General features: G+C 36.0%; 1 long non-coding RNA gene across 2 annotated transcripts; it reads left to right on the top strand.

Moving 5' to 3' along the window:
* The first annotated feature begins 669 nt into the window (after positions 1–669).
* On the top strand, positions 670–12604 carry LOC311435275. Of its 2 annotated transcripts, none has more exons than XR_014692019.1 (3): positions 670–868; positions 2895–2998; positions 12194–12604. It is a non-coding gene; the product is annotated as an uncharacterized lncRNA (long non-coding RNA). The 2 variants fall into 2 exon arrangements; XR_014692020.1 differs by lacking the exon at positions 12194–12604 and adding an exon at positions 4332–4464.
* The last annotated feature ends 1406 nt before the right edge of the window (positions 12605–14010 follow it).

Here is a 14010-nt window from a genome sequence, read left to right as displayed (position 1 = left end):
AAAATATTTTTTACCACTTACATTAGCTTGCTAGTATTAAACTTTCTCAGTAAGTTTTTTCCAGTTTTCATAGTACTTAATTTTACTAAGACCAGCCATAACCTTGCCTGGTCTTTATCTGCAGGAACGTTCTCTGAAAAGGATAAACAATGAACTTAAAGGCCACCAAAAGAAAAACATGGGCAGCCAGCCTTAAGCAATCCTTTTACAAGACTGTTCAGATTCAAAAGGATATTATGGTTAACATTGCTAACAGCAGCTATAAATCTAAGAGTATTGACATAAAGATGTCTTCATCTACCATGAGTGTAAAGAAAGCGTGAATAAAATTTTGAGCTAATTCCAGTTGAAATAGTTTCAGTTACTTATTTGGTCATGTTGCCCTTTCAATATTCAAAGCTGAAGCAGAAGGTAAGGGAATCATTGCTTCTAAAAACAGCACAGTTCTCTGTGCTGTGCTTTGCACACTGTTCAACAAAGCCAGATAAACAAAAACAACACAGCTGCTGCTCATCCTGCTGAATTTATTTATTTATTTATTTATTTATTATTATTATTTTTTGCTTTGCCCTGCCCCTTTCCCAGGTGATTGGTTGGGTGCCAGGTGGGCCTAATGGTATATAAGCTGCAGGTGTCCCACCAGAGAGCTCTTTCTACCTGAGTGGCACTTTGGAGGTGTTTTGTTTTTCCTTCAGCTTTTCTTTCAGCCCCTTGCAGGCTTCTTTAAGTGGGTCAGAGCATATGGGCTGAGGTGTTTCTAAGTTGAGAGAGATAAGCATGCCTTTTGAGGTAACAACTAGTAGGATCTTTCAGAGTAAAGCAAACTATATAGTAGTAAGTACCTTTACTGCATACAGCTCTTCTTCAGGTGAGAAATTTTTACAGTGTGCTTGTGGATAGGAAGATGATGTTATTTTATGTGTTTGCTTTGTGGTTCTAGGTCTCTTTTGAGTTTTGCAGATTTATGGGGCTTACTGTGAACGTGACCTCATGCCTTCACTTATATGTTAAATATTGTCAAACTTACCACCTTGGTGTTAAAGGAATGGAGCAGGGTTTAGGGGAAATGTATCATCCAAGTTCCCTGTGCCAGTGAGTATCTGAAAACAGTAAAAGTAAACACATAAGGTATAGTCTCTTCAATGGCTACAGACAGTTTCTGATATTTCTGGAGCTTTTTTTCCTGTTGTTTTGTTGGCTGTAGAGTCTTTAAACCTTGTAGCCTTCTAGATATTAAGTGCTTGGAATTCCCTTAATGTTTAGCGGAGGTTGCCAGCTAACTTGTTTTTGCGATGTGGTGGGGTACACTTCTGGTTTTGGGTTATGTTTTAATCTCTGGCTATATCAAGCCATTTGTGTAACTCTCCAGAGGATTCACAAAGAGCTTCAGTAGGCACTGCAAGGGGCTTGACCACATAGGTGTAGTGTTACCAAGAGACTGAGCAGGGTCACCTTTCCTTTCACCTGGAAATAATGAAAAGAACATGTTGCATTCTCCTTACTTAAGCTATTTTGAGACTTAGATACAATTCAAATATCTAAATTTTTGAAAATGCTACTACAATATATATGATTGAAATCATCTATAAAGTTACATATGCTGGGAATGCAGAACCTCTCCCCATATTAAAATGTAAGGAATCATTGATGCTTGAATATTGGGGCAACTTCTGCCATAAGCATACTCTGTTGTAAAAGGTATATTTAATAATAAATAATAAAAAGGAAGTTATTTTTTTATCAAGATAAAATTGCAAATGAGGATTAGCCATAATTATAGAAGTGATGGAAAGCACAATTTGCACAAATTTTCTTTTTTAAGTTATCAATACTTCCTTGTCTTGCATTGAATTGTGGGATGTACTTTGTTTGAACATACCCATATTTAATTGCTCATTATATATTCGTCCAAATACTTGAAATTGTTGTTGTGTTCATATCATCATTCTCCTGTGATTTAATACCAGTTAATTCATATAGAGACTAAGGTATTTGCAAACCAGTAGCAGGTACTTCTGCCTGATTCTTTTCTCAGACAATGTGATGTAAAGCACATTGAAACAAGGCTTACAAATATGGCTTTTAAATAAAATATTTATTTGAATTTGTTCAATTCTGCCTTATAGGACTTAGCCTAAATTTATTTTTCTGTTTCATATATCTACAGCTAACCTAAAAATAGCTTTGTGAACACTGGAGTAAAGTGAATCCTGGTATTTTATATAGCTAGTGGTTTAACCATAATAATTTCAGCTAATTGCTCTTCCAATTTTTTCCACTTCAGTACCTGCAGTACCATCATCGCCCTTTGCATTTCTTACGTTAATACTTACAAATCTCTTTAGTTTGTTAGGACTTACAAAGTAGGAAAAGCAAGTTTAGAGGCAAGACAACTGTTGCCATGTGTCTAGTTTATAAGTCTAAAGAGCTCTTTTCAGCTGCTGAAGATGAAACAACTGTCTTTAGGAGAGCTCTGTGAAGATTTTTCATACCCTTCTTATCTGAGCTTATGTAGTGTAGATCTCTTGTTCTGCTAAGTTAAGCAGAAACTAGCCAAAGATTTAAAGTGCCTAGAAAAGAGATTTAAAAGACAATAGAGACTATATGATCACACATTTTTTTTTCTCCATAGAAATTCGTCCAAAAACTAGGAGCTCTAAAATATTTTCATTTTAATGAAGAATAACTATATAAATACAGGCAGAAAAAAATCAGTATGTGTGGTTGAACACTAGCAATGAAACGTGGCTGTAATGGAATCATGGTGTCATATCAAAAATGTTTTGTGGTAATCGTGAAGCTCTCATGACCAATGAAAATAAATGAGAGTCATTTAAATGTATGTATAAATATATTTTAATATACAAATAAAATTGATAACTTCATAATTACAGATTCAAAGGATGTATGAGGTTGGAAGGGACCTCTGAAGATCATCTAGCCCAACCTCCATGCCAAGCAGGATCACCTACAGCATGTTGTGCAGGATGGCATCCAGGTGGGTTTTGAATAGCTCTCAGGGAAGGAGACTCCACAACCTCTTTGGGCAACTTGTTCCAGTGCTCTGTCACCCTCACAGTAAAGAAATGCCCTCTTATTCAGCCAGAACCTCCCGTGCTTCAGTTTGTGCCTGCTGCCTCTAGTCCTGTCACTGCTCACAGTGATAATAGCGCTTACTTGTTTGTTTAGCTGACAGACTTTCAGCTGTAGAGTTTTTCAGCCTGTAGACAAAAATATTTGACAGTGATATTCAGAACTCTTTTTTTGGGGGGGATCAGTTTTGCAAACATTTTTAAAAAGTTATTGAAAATAGTTAAACTATTTAATTTGCATTTTCATTTATGGGTATCAGAAATAGCATGCAAGTAATCTTATGTAGAAACACTGAAATTGTCAATATGTTCTCTATTATGAGTTCTTCAAAAGGTATTTCAAAGTATCTGTGCTAGTAGAATAAAATCTCTTCCCCATCTGATCAGTTTTCTTTGTTTCTAATGTTAATATTTCCTTTACTCATCCAAGTAGTTTTCTAGAAGTATAAACCAGGCATTAAAAGTTAAACTGGAGGTACTCATTAACCACAATTTGATTCAATTGGTCTTGCAATCAAACCTCACTGAAATTTACCAAAAGATCTCTCTTTGACTTGCTCTTACTGACTAGTGCATGCTCATTTGTTAAAATGATGATTTGACTATGATGAATGCAAGTTAATATTTTTGTAGTATGCTATGCAAAAAAGGCTTAAGGAATAATAGATGGTGGCTTCCAGGTGACTGTAACAAGAATATTACAACCTGGCCTTGACTAGAGCTAAGTGACTGAACATCATTATCTGTGGCAGACAAGACGATTCAAATAAGAACTGAATGCAGTGTTCTTAGGTAGGGGCCCAGTAACAACGAGTGACAGGAGAACACCTGAGACTGATGGATAGGTGCAGTGCAATATTGCCATGGACTGAATTGATTGATGGCTTGTACTAACATGTGGCCACAACCCCTCACCCTCCAAGGATAGAGAATGGGGAAAACACTGCTACACAGATGTGCAGCATTGCATATGAACAGAACCCATACCAGGGCCAAACCTCTGCCCAGAGCTTCACCCTGAGCATGGCTAGGTCAACCATCTCATTTTCCCAGGCTGGGCTCTTCTGACCCTCTGAAATGATGCCAAGTTTCAGCTAACTGCAATTTTGCTTGTGTGCATGTTTCTCAAAGATGAGGTGCCAATTATTTTACCTCAGTTAAAAAAAAAAAAAAAAAAGCACCTGATACTCAAGGCTGGTTATCTGTTGTATTGTGTAAAGAATAGCATTTATGTTAAAGGTGATTGCAATCTTACATCTCTCCTGATGTTGGGATCCTTGGCTGTTGCAACATTGGATGAGACCTGCATGTGGATCACAGTATCTTTGGTGTATTTCCCATCTATGGTGGGGATGGCCAGCCTCTCTGTTCCTCACATCTTTGTAATAATTACTGTAAGTGCACAAAGCTATCAGTCTCATATCTGTACATTGCTGAAATTCCTAGGTGGTGCACAGAGACTTTCTGAGGGCATTACACTCTTACACATCTCTGTAGGAGAGCAGTATATAGTTAGGCAGTACATGCTGACATCACAGTAGATCACTCAAACTAACATACAGGTCTTTAAAATTAAGGCCTATGGTTATAGTCTGTATAGTCTATATTCTGCTTGACATCACTATTTTGTTATAACTGTATCTTCCTTGGTGGCCCACTGCTGTGTACATGAGTCTCTTTCTGTAGGTATATGCAAAGCTATTTCCAGCATAGCCTATCCCTCATTTGGTCATCTTTATAGACTGATTTTTGCAGTGCCAGTGGACCTTTTTTCCTATTTTGCCTCATGACATTAATAGGATATTTCAAACTAGATTGTTAGTGTAGGACATAGGACCTGACATTTAGAGTTTCAAAACTGATTAAATTCAATTGCAACATTTTGCCAGGTAGCTGTTCTTGAGATATACTGAAGAGACCAGATTCTGTGTGTGGCAGACTCCTTAATATAACATCTTAGATATTTTTTCTCTGTATACTTCTTGTGAGTTAACCCTAGTAGGCAGCTAAACCCCACGCAGCCACTTGATGACTGGAATGGGAGAGAGGATGGGAAGAGTAAAAATATTAAAACTCCTGGGTTAAGATAAAGAGAATTTAAAAGGTGAAGCAAAAGTTGTAGAAAGGGAGGAAGGAAGAAAGAAAAACATTCTCTACTTCCCATATACAGAAAGATGTTTAGTCATTTCTAGGAAATACGAAATTTGTCATATATAATGGTTGCTTTGGAAGACATGCATTAACTCTGAATAGCCCCCTTTTTAGTTTCTTTCCCTGAGCTTTTATTGCTAAGCACTGTGTCATATGGTATGGAATATCCCTTTGGTCAGCTATTCTGGCTGTGTTCCCTCTCAGCTTCTTGTGCACCTCCTGGTCTGTTCATGGGGGAATGCAGTGAGAAACAAAAAGTCCTTGATATTTTGCAAGTACTTTTGAGCAATAGCTAAAACATCAGTGTTTTACTAAGACTATTTTGATTATGAATCTAAAACGTACCACCATATGAGCTTCTACAATGATCAGCTCCAACCACTGTGGTGTAATTGCCTGAAGTAACTAGGAAAATAAGACTAATATTCACATTTTTAAGGAAAAGGTACAGCATTGAAGAGGCTTTCAGGGTAGGGCATAACTGCATTATCTTAGTGTTCCCTAGGCTCCCAACCTTAGGTGCTATCACGCTGGGGAAACTTGGTGTGCTAGCTCTAAGGAACAGCACGGAGTGTAGAGTGGAGTGGAGACACCACGGCTAGGCTCTGTAATCAGGTGGGGCCTCGATTGTTCTTGTGCACAAAGCTGCACTTTTTGCCACCCTGAGCCAAAGGCCTGTCATGTTTTGACAAATGCTGTACCCTAGTGTACTTTTTGCTCATTATAGTATCATTATAATATCAAAACACACCTCCATCCCAAAAGCTACCCGCCTCCAAGGTGAGACCACCCCTCACTGAGCATGCGCCCTGAATTTCTCAGAGCCTATTACTTTAAACGGAGACGGGAAAACTTTACACCAATCATAACTAAGATATGCTTGACTAGAGCCACTCAAGCTCCACCTAAAAGATAGAAAATAATATAAATTGGCCCAAAAGAGAGGGGATGTTAGGGAAGATACCACCGTCAGGGGAGATACCATCCCAAGGAAATACACCATCCTTAGGACCTCCTGACTGCTGGGATCAGTCGATGGGCTGAGCCTCTCTTCCCCCCTCATTGGGACGCCTTTGGGTGAGATCTGAATACTTGCTTATAAATCTCTATAGAGTCTTTGATCATTTTAATGCATTTATTTCTAGGTTGTGCACCTGTGACACCTGTGTATTTCATGCATACTAGCTTGCTTTTGCAGACAGTTACTATCACTGGCAATCCAAAAGAATCTGATTATCTGTTGCTGTAATAAACCATACTTGATTGCATTGTGATAGCTCTCATTAAGTGCAACTAGGGTAAGGGTGGTTATCCGTGATAGTTCAGTGTTCTGAATCCAACCAGACCCCCAGAAGGTTAATGCGTTTTTGGTGAATGTCTGACTGGACCCCCAGACGGTTAACGCGTTTTTGGTGAATGTCCGACTGGTTCAGTACCCTGAATCCGACCGGGCCCGTAATGGTTAATCAGCTACACCCCTTAACGCGACAACCCCACCTAATCCAGTGCAATAGTTCAGAGCTTTTCATGTAACTTTGTCTAGAGTGTATTTGATCTGTTGGTTGGTCGGTTGTTCTTTAAGTATTGCTCTTTAAGTAAGTATTGCTCTTTAAGTAGGTAAGTATTGCTCTTTAAGTAGGTAAGTATTGCTCTTTAAGTAGGTAAGTATTGCTCTTTAAGTAGGTAAGTATTGCTCTTTAAGTAGGTAAGTATTGCTCTTTAAGTAGGTAAGTATTGCTCTTTAAGTAGGTAAGTATTGCTCTTTAAGTAGGTAAGTATTGACATATCCCTAAGTAGAGCTTAGGGATATGGTTTAGTGGAGGGCTGTTAGCGTTAGGTTGGAGGTTGGACTCGATGACCTTGAGGTCTCTTCCAACCTAGAAAATTCTGTGATTCTGTGACATGAGCCAAAAAAAACCACACTGATCATTAGAATCAATACTGAGTAAAACAGCCATATCCTGGAGTAACTTTGCTATGACCTTGGAGGAAACCTAAGCACAGATATAGGCTGAAGGTTGTGTTCACAGCACTTCAAAGACCATGCTCCACTAAAAAAAAGTGTTACAACTTGGGATGAAGATATTTTCTCTGGCTTTTCCTGTCTTGATGACTGAAGCATGATTAGATATGTCAACAACAACTTAGTAATTTATTAAGCTAAAATTTCATTTAGTTTTAAGTTCATTTTAATACTAAGGGTAATGTTAAGCATCATGTCCAAGGATATTTTACAAGTAGAATTTCACATCACAAATTTGTCGAACTATAATGGAAAGAAATGTTATTACCACTCTTCTCTTGACATATGACTTTAAATTCTAATGTCTATCCTTCTTTGAAACTTTAAATGAATGTGTTCACTGATTGACAATGACACAAGGTAAAATCTTACAGAATTCATCTGTATTTGCTGTGATTATTGGACGAGTAGTTTGATAAAACCCGAGGTGAATAAATTGTTGTGACCTTAAATAGATGATCTGAGATCCTGAAAACAAAAAAAATACATCAATCCCAACCCTCTTTACCCTTTTCTTATAAAATGTTGTTTGCAAGTTAAATTGTTCCAGTAGCTTTCTTACTTCTTATTATTTTCCACTTCATTTTCCACTCCATTACAGCTTCTAATTTTTTTTTTTTTTTTTTTTTTTTTTACAAGTAGAATTTATTATGAAGCTTAGTGTTTTTTTTTGTTGTTTAGCAATACAAAGCTTAAATATCATGGAGCAGTAACAACCTGGTTGCAAAATCTCCCACATAGAAGACTGAAAAAAATACTTTGTCTACATTATTTATAGAATATACATTAGCAGTTCAGCAGCCCAAATGGATAAGAAAATAAATGTGGAACTTCAAACCAAAATCATCTTAAAACTAAAGAAACTAAATTCTAATATTCAGCTGAGCCTCTGAGTTGTTTGTTGAGTGGAAGAAACAGCAGAAATCCTTGGCTCACATTTTCCATGCTCCTCTTGATTTGACAGGTGTTGTCATCTGCTTGTTGTTTCTTTCCAAGATTGAATATTTTTTTTAAATTTTTTGGCATTTTACATTTGGAAGCCGCTGTTTTGTATCTTCTGTTTTTGAGATTGGATGGATGAAACTACTCACATTAAGAGATAAGTACACCCTGGATTTATTACTGTGACATAAGGATGTTTTATTTTTTTACCCTGTTCCTTTCCTAATATTTCAAACATTCAGTTTTGTTGTTGCTGTTAATAGTGAGTAGAGAGCTAATACACATGTGGATACAAACAATACATATCAATACACTTGCTGGATCTTCCTGTAACTAAGATGAGGTGGATAATTTGTTTCTGTTTTTGTTTGTTTTTTTTTGGGGTGTGGCTGTATGTTTAGTTTGGTTTTGTTTGCTGCACATAGTGGCAGCATTACATTGTGCCATGAAACAGATAGCTATATCAAATGGGAAAGGGAAATGTTTCCAAATGTATGCTGCAAAGACTCCTGCTTTGGCATTTAGAATCAAGAAAACTGAACTGTGCTCATGGACTGTTCAAAAATTATGCAAATGAAAAGTTATTTATATGCTGGGTGTAAAAGAAGTTGGTAATATGTCTTTAAATGATTTGCAAGTTCTCTTACTATGATTACTTCATAATTTCTTATATCTAAAAAGTTTAGATATAACTTCTTATATCTAAAACTGTTAGATGAGCTGCATGTATTTTTAGTTAAAAGTTGCATGTGTAATTTACTCAACAAAAACAATTATTACTGTTCTTCATAATTCAGTTGTTGAACTGTTGGCAAAAGACATAACACTAGTAATAAAATGGACTCCTACAAAATATTGTAAAATAGAGTGATTAAAGCCTAGCAGAATAAAGGCAAGTAAAAAGCATCATTTTGCTACTGGGACTGTGAGTAAATTGCTTGTTTAAAAAAGAAAAGGTTAATGTGTGACTTGGGGGAAATAGAATTGTTTGATAGCTCAGTAGAGAACTGACCCACCTGTATCTCAGACTTAAAACAATATGACTAAGTAATATAGTAAATTATGAGAAAAGCTTTGTGATTTTAGTGAGGGTAATGGCAGTTAACCTTTTAAAGCTATTACATAAACAGTTTAAGACTTTCTATTAAACCAGTGGAGAAAGCATTTTCATAGATTATGGAAACTGCACAAAATCACCTAGTCCCTAAACTGCTGGTGACTTCAGACTGTTTCTACTTCTATACATTTTTTTGAAGTGCCTGAATTAAGGAAATTAACAGAGCATTGCTGGTTCAGAGTTTAAATGATCCATTAAGGGACCAGTTAGTGCATGTATGTACAAAAAGAAAAAAAAACAAAAGTGGTAAAGTGAGAGTAATTTGACCTTACCACATGCCCTAGAATTTCTTTATCAATAAAGAGAGCTACTAACCATGCCAGGGAGATCCATCTATATTACAGAAACTGTGCAACAAGCAGGAAGCAGTATAATGGCAGTGTACTCATATGCCATAAACTTTCTTCTTCATCTCATGATTCAAGTGATTGTCAGTCTGAGGACAAAGTGTTACCAAAAGTAACAGTAAAGTGAAAATAAAAGCAGATCATTTCCAACCCTAAGCAAAGACTATAGAAGATCATATGTATATTCAGGAGTTTGCAAATTAAGATTAGATTGAACTAAAAGCAATGTTTTATTTGTTTAGTCTAGATGATAATTGATGAGTTCAAATTCCATTACAATTTAAGAAATAAGATTTAAACTGGAGTTTAGTACAAGGTTACTTATTAATTGTAATTCACCAGGGGTTTATCAGAGATAAAATGATCCATGGAAACCTGGGTTTAAACTGCTACCTGATTTTATCAGATAAAAGCTCTGAAGAGCAGTTCATAGGAAAGACATAAAACAGTTTCTAAACACAAACTCCACAGCATGTTTTGGACTAATGATATATACCAAAATTACCAAGCATAGAGAAGTATAATGTGTTGGAAGTTGGCTGATATAATTTAATCTGTTCATCTGCCCCTTTGGTTAGACAAAAGAAAGAAAGGCTCTACAAGAGAAGATTCAGAAGACCAGACCTAGCAGGCTGAACTTTCAAGTTATTGAACAGGAACAAGAAAAATAGTAATTAAGATTACATCAAATAAATGATTTGATAACATACTTTCTAGAATGGTTTCAGTGCTGCTTTAGAGTTAGAAGTTTTTATTAAAGAAGTTTATTATAAAAGTAATGCCTGGATTCCTTTCATTATTTCTGTTTTGTCCTGTAGAGTAGAAAGTTTAAATAAACCCAGAATTCCCATAACCAACAGTGGAAATCTATGATATGAAAGACATGCAATTATTTAATATTTGACATGACATAGTGTTCCCAAAAGACATATAATATTTAGCACTCCTGGTTATTTGTGCTTATGGTAATTATATGAATTCTTCACACACTTGTAATTAGCCCAAAATGAACTTTTCTTATTATGGAATTTCATAACAAAGCAAAACAAATTGAATGGAAAATTCCTGTAGAAATTCATATTAAAAATTTGTGAGAATAGTCAGAAGAAAGGCTTCAACCTGTCTTCCCATAATCACAGGACGATGTTATTGGTTATTTTTCTCAACAAAATCCTATCCTGGACCTAAGATAATATCCTATAGAAAGTTTTATTAAAACTGAGGCACTTGCCTTCCAATAAAAAGTATTACAAATAGCTCTTCTTGTAAAAGGCAAAAAAAAAAAAAAAAATCCAGAATATAACATAAGACATGTCATACCCTTTACTGGAAGTTAAAAGAATTACTGACATGAGTATTTCGGTGCAAGTCCCAGTGCAAGATGCATCTTTGTGCTGTTAGGAATGCTTCCTGTTTAATCTTCAAATGTAGTGCCTGTGAATAACATAGAAGTCTATGTAATGTTTTCTTAGGAATGGCTTCCTTCATGGATAAGATTTGTAGCTCTTGATATAAGAATTCTGTAACCCCTAGGGCCTTCAGAAGTAGATTTATGAGTTTGGTTTGGGCTGAAGATGTGTTATTGAATTCTTTGCCTTTACCTTTCTGCCTGAGAAAGGCCTGGTCATTTATAATAACTTCAAGGATATTTGAAAAAGGATGGAAATTCCTGTGGTACCTCTATTCCTGCAATTTACTAATCTGTGAAACCCAAAGGCCATAATTCCGAGTTCTGTAAAAGGAAAATACAAATAGCACTATGCAGAATATCAGGGTTTAATAAAAGAGCAGGGTCTTTAATGGTGTAAGTCAACAGATGTAAGCAGATTTATACTATTTGAGGTTATTGCCCATAGACTAATAGAGGACAATTTCTGGCACACACAGATACCTTCATTTCACAGTTAAATTAACTTTGTAATTATCAAGATCTGACTCATTCTCTAAAAAACCCTAATGATACTTATGTTGCTGATTTAAAAGGAACAATATAGTATTAATCAAATGCTGAGTATTCATAGAGAAAATAACTTTTTCTTCATGATGGGAACAGGCCTGATTTTTCAGATATCAATAGTGGCTACAGGTACTCAAGAATCCAGGAAATAAGGCAATATATTATTAAAATATGTCAATAAACATATAATAGACTATTATACATATACTAAACTATTATACATATAATAGTCTATATAGAGAGCAATAAAGCAAGTAAGTAATATTTCTAGCAAACTTTTAGGCAGTTTAGATTGCAAAAAGGTACATAATATCAAGTTTTATTTGAGAACCATAAGTTTCTCACTTATGCCCACATAAATGTTAAAAGAAAACCTTTATTAGATAGAAGACATGATTGCATATTGTCATGGTTTTTGCTGGGATGGAGTTAATTTTCCTAATAGTATCTGGATAGTGTTGTGGTTTTTTTGGATTGATACTGAAAGTAGTGTTGATAACATACGGATGTTGCTGAGCAGTGCTTACAGAGTCAAGAACTTTTTTTCTCATGCTGCCCTACTAGCACAGAGGCTGGGTGTAGGACATAACCAGGATGGCTGGCCCAAATGAACCAAGGCAATATTCTATACCATATGACCTTATGATATGAAGTTCTGAAGACCTAAAGACTGAAGTAAATAAGGAGAAGAGAGGATGTTCAGAGTTATGGTGTTCGTCTTCCCAAGTAGTGGTTACCTGTGATGGAGCCCTGCTTTCCTGGAAATGGCTAAATATCTGCTCGTCAATGGAAGCAGTGAATGAATTCCTCACTCTGCTTTGCCTGTGCATGCAGCTTTTGCTGCGTGAAGTTCAACCGTCAACCTGACTTGCAGTGTCCCAGCACTAAACCATGCCCCTTAGTGGCATACCCACACATCTCTTCAATACCTTTAGGAATGGGTGTTCCACCACTTCCCTGGAGAGCCCATTCCAATGTTTGACACCCTCTGTATGAAAAAATTCTTCCTAATGTCCAATATAAACCTCCCTTGTCACAACTTGAGACTGTTTCCTCACACTCTGTCACCTGAGAAAAGAGATCAATGCTCTTCTCTCTGCAGCCTCTTCAGGTATTTATTGAGCATGATGAGGTCTCTCCTGACCCTCCTTTCCTCCAGAATAAACAACTCTGGTTCCCTCAGCTGCTCCTCCTATATCTTCTAGTCCCTTTACTGGCTTCATTGCTCTTTTCTGAACATGCTCGAACAACTCAGTATCTGTCTTGTAGTGAGGGGCCCCAAACTGTGCAGCATACAAAGGAAAAATCAGTTCCCTAGTCCTGCTGGACACACTGTTTCTGATACAGGCAGACAGCTTTTCTGAACAGTTAGTTTTTTTTTTTTTGTTTGTTTGTTTTTTTTTTTTTCCTGAACAGTTTATTATTTTATTTTCCTTTTATTCCTGCAAGTGTACTTCCTACTTGTAGCTCTTCTCTGGGAGTAAAATCTAGTACTTACGACAGTTGCAATCACAGGTTTATGTGATGAATAATTTCTGTAATCTTAGCATCTGTGTTCAGCCAGCTTAATTAGGTATTTATAAGTACAATGGCAGTCCACTTGTCCTGTTCTTACTTGAATAAAAAAGCTACAAGATGTTCTTTATTGAGGTCTAGCATTTGGGGGGAAGCGGTTGTGGTATTTTTAGATCTCACAAGGTGGCTAGTAAGCTCAAAGTGTACCTGAAAAAGAAGCAGTTTTATAGGTGGGAAAGTTGATAATGAAATAAATCAGATATACATGTATGAAGATAGAGTTCTACAGATACATAGTTATTCTAGATGTTAACCGAATCATAATCACTGCGGAATACACAGATTTCATGGAAACAGTCTTGAACTTAGTATTGAATTGCATCTCATATGAAAATGCAAAGAAAGTATGAATTTAATTTATTGTTTTATAATGAAATTCTACATCATGATATATAGAAATATTCTACATTGAACAACTCTGTTAGCTGTTAATCTGAATATAATTTAAATTGTATTTTTTTTAATAGCAGTTTGTTATATTTAACAGATTCTATAGCTAAACATTTAGTGATGGTACTTACTTTTTCAAAATCTACTTTCACAACCCTGTATGAGAAAGTGGGTTTTGTTTTCTATGACTCAATGTGAAGACAAATTTGAAGCCTTGTATAGAGTAAGAGTGCTGTTAACTGTTAATAAAAGATCTTAGTTGTCCCTTAGTTTTATTCAATCTGCAACATATCTTGAACACATTAATAGCCTAGAAAAAATAAAGTTTTGTGAAAACAAGCACATATCCTTAGTCCCATGGCAGTTCTAACAGTATTCAGTCTGAGGTCAGAATTTCTTAATCTGTTCCTTCACGA

This window comes from Aythya ferina (genome assembly GCF_964211825.1).
Source record: "Aythya ferina genome assembly, chromosome: 3".
Taxonomy (NCBI): Eukaryota; Metazoa; Chordata; class Aves; order Anseriformes; family Anatidae; genus Aythya; species Aythya ferina.
Note: the sequence above shows the minus strand (reverse complement) of the source record. Positions and strands in the feature narration are given on the sequence as shown.